Genomic DNA, 3,636 nt, shown 5'->3' with positions numbered 1-3,636 from the left:
TGATGGAATCACTTACTGAAAGTTCTGGTCCTCAAACACCTGATACAGACTTAAGGCACATGGGAACTCTGTATATGATGAAGCTGGCATCTCAGAAACAGTAGGGGAAAAGTACTACTTTACAAATGACAATTAAGTAGTTAGTTGGGACAAAAATATTGGGTCTATGCCTTAAACACACACTCACATAAGTTCTGCATAAACCCAATATTAAACTGTAAGAAACAAATTCACTAAAGGACTAGAGGAAAGCATTGGAAAATTATTTTTGGGTCTTTGGAGTGAAAAGTCTTTTTAAGCATAACTCAAATCAATAAGACACCAAAGGTTGATAAGTTGGACTTTGTAAAAGTTTAGAAAACTGTGTATGATAAAGTATATACAAGCATATGCCATCTACTGTGCTGAGTCACTCAGTCATGTCTCTTTGCTGCTCCATGGACGTAGCCTGTCAGGCTCCTCTGTCCAAGGGATTCTCCAGGCAAGAATACTGGAGTGGGTTGCCATTCCCTCCTCCAAGGGATCTCCCCGGCCTAGGGATTGAACCCAGGTCTCTGGCATTGTAGGTGGATTCTTTACCATCTGAGCCACCAGGGAAGCTCAAGAATACTGGAGTGGGTAGCTTAACCCTTCTTCAGGTGAACTTCTCAACCCAGGGGTTTCCTGCATTGCAGGCGGATTCTTTACCAGCTGATCTACCAGGGAAGCCTCACTTATGCCATAGACAATTTCAAAAGACAAATGACAAATTGAGAAAAAATACTTCTCAAATCATATCACAGACAGAAGGTTAATCTCCCTAACACATAAAGAAACCTCTAAAATTAATAAGAAAAAAGATAATGACTTAAAATGAGACAATTTTTTTAAAAACAAATAATAAATAGCTCTTATTAGTCCATTTAGGAACTAAATTGTTAAACACACATACACAACTTGAGATTGTACTGAGACAGCATTTTCACCTCTCAAGTTGGCAAAACCTTCAAGATTTGATAACACCCTCTGTTGGCGAACACACAGTAGAGATAATGGTACTTTCAAAGAAATGAGAAGGCTTTCAATGTACTGATACGGAAGTTTCTCTAAGGAAAAAAGCAAAATACAGAACCATAGATGTAGTGTATTATCACTTATGGTTAAAAAGGGGGAGGGCAGAGAATGTATTTTGAGAAAAATTTTCAATTAGCAGTAATCACAGCTCGGATAAAACTCATTGACTGTGATACTGCCACTGTGCAAAGCTTTGTTTTGAAATGTATAAATGTCTTTGCCTGTGTATGTACCCATGAGCTCTGAGAGCTCACACACACACACACACACACACACACACACACACAACAAACCTAGTAACAGGATGTGGTTGGAATTTGGGGCTGGGGAAGGAAGATCTTTCACTGTCATACCTTTTTGTGTGTTTTCTTTTTTTAAAATGCTTGTTGAGGTACTTGAATGTATTGCTTAATAGTGATAACTAAAAAAATAACATCAAAGAACCAAGAATAAAAATAAAATGAAGTTCATATCTTTTAAGGAAGACTCAGGAATTTGAGGTTTTTCCATGTGCTGAAGTTCTAAGGAAATTAATTATATGATGAACATTTGTAGAGCCTGTATACTTTACAAAGTACTTGTTTCCTTGTTCTGTCTACATCGTACCATTGCTCCTTCAATTTTTAAGGCAAACAACAAAGTCAGTTTTGTTATCGATATTTAATAATAGGTGAGAAATTTCCTGGTGGCACAGGGGATAAGAATCCTCCTGTTAATGTGGGGGATGCATGTTTGATCCCTGGTCAAGGAAGATCTCACATGCCACAGAAGAACTAAGCCCGTGGGCCACAACTACTGAGCCCACATGCCTAGAACCTGTGTTCCACAACAAGAAAAGCCATCCCAATGAGGAACCTGCTTGCCACAACTAGAGAAAGCCCCCACAGTAGCAACAAAGATCCAGCACATCCAGGAAAAAAAATAGCACCTGAGAAAATTGAGCCTCGGCTATCCACAAATCGCCAGATCTCACGTGCATTAACACAAAGCTGGAACATAACCTGAGTTTCCTCTTGCAAGACTGACTTCTTTGTACCATGCTATGCTGCCTTGGGGCACTTGACTTTGGCTGTTGGTCTGAGTGGCTACATTCTACATGTTCCCATTGTCCTGTGGAATGTGCAATGTTGTTAAGTCACTTCAGTTGTGTCTGACTCTTTGTGACCCTATGCATGATAGCTTGCCAGATTCCTCATCCATGGGATTCTCCAGGCAAGAATATTGGAATGGGTTGCCATTTCCTCCTCCAGGGCATCTTCCTGACCCAGGGATCGAACCTGCGTCTCTTATGTCTCCTGCTTTGGCAGGGCTCTTTACCACTAGCACCTCCTGGGATGTACAGTCATGCTTATTCTCTGGAGTGATGATACAGATGGATGCTTGTGCTGAATCTGTCTCGAATCAAGGTCCCTAGAGTCTCCCTCCTGGGTGGGAACATGTATTATGGGTATAATCATACTGTGACATGCAGAGTTCCAAAGAATAGCAAGGAGGGATAAGAAAGCCTTCCTCAGTGTTCGATGCAAAGAAATAGAGGAAAACAACAGAATGGGAAAGCCTAGAGATCTCTTCAAGAAAATTAGAGATACCAAGGGAACATTTCATGCAAAGATGGGCTCAATAAAGGACAGAAATGGTAGAGACCTAACAGAAGCAGAAGATATTAAGAAGAGGTGGCAAGAATACACAGAAGAACTGTACAAAAAAGATCTTCACGACCCAAATAATCACAATGGTGTGATCACTCACCTGGAGCCAGACATCGGAATGTGAAGTCAAGTGGGCCTTAGAAGGTATCACTATGAACAAAGCTAGTGGAGGTGATGGAATTCCAGTTGAGCTATTTCAAGTTCTAAAAGATGATGCTATGAAAGTGCTGCACTCAGTATGCCAGCAAGTTTGGAAAACTCAGCAGTGGCCACGGGACTGGAAAAGGTCAGTTTTCATTCCAATCCCAAAGAAAGGCAATGCCAGAGAATGCTCAAACTACCGCACAATTGCACTCATCCCACATGCTAGTAAAGTAATGCTCAAAATTCTCCAAGCCAGGCTTCAGCAATAAGTGAACCATGAACTTCCAGATGTTCAAGCTGGTTTTTAGAAAAGGCAGAGGTACCAGAGATCAAATTGCCAACATCCACTGGATCATCGAAAAATCAAGAAGGTTCCAGAAAAATATCTATTTCTGCTTTATTGACTATGCCAAAGCCTTTGACTGTGTGGATCACAATAAACTGTGGAAAATTCTGAAAGAGATGGGAATACTAGACCACCTGACCTGCCTCTTGAGAAACCTGTATGCAGGTCAGGAAGCAACAGTTAGAACTGGACATGGAACAACAGACTGGTTCCAAATAGGAAAAGGAGTACGTCAAGGCTGTATATTGTCATCCTGCTTATTTAACTTATGCACAGAGTACATCATGAGAAACGCTGGACTGGAAGAAGCACAAGCTGGAATCAAGATCGCCGGGAGAAATATCAGTAACCTCAGATATGCAGATGACACCACCCTTATGGCAGAAAGTGAAGAGGAACTAAAAAGCCTCTTGATGAAAGTGAAAGAGGAGAGTGACAAAGTTG

General features: G+C 41.0%; 1 pseudogene; it reads right to left on the bottom strand.

The window, feature by feature from the left end:
• Positions 1-1,082: 1,082 nt before the first annotated feature.
• On the bottom strand, positions 1,083-1,246 carry LOC139184732 (U4 spliceosomal RNA; annotated as a pseudogene).
• Positions 1,247-3,636: the final 2,390 nt, after the last annotated feature.

The sequence above is a fragment of the Bos indicus genome, chromosome 8 (genome assembly GCF_029378745.1).
Source record: "Bos indicus isolate NIAB-ARS_2022 breed Sahiwal x Tharparkar chromosome 8, NIAB-ARS_B.indTharparkar_mat_pri_1.0, whole genome shotgun sequence".
Classification (NCBI taxonomy): domain Eukaryota; kingdom Metazoa; phylum Chordata; class Mammalia; order Artiodactyla; family Bovidae; genus Bos; species Bos indicus.
Note: the sequence above shows the minus strand (reverse complement) of the source record. Positions and strands in the feature narration are given on the sequence as shown.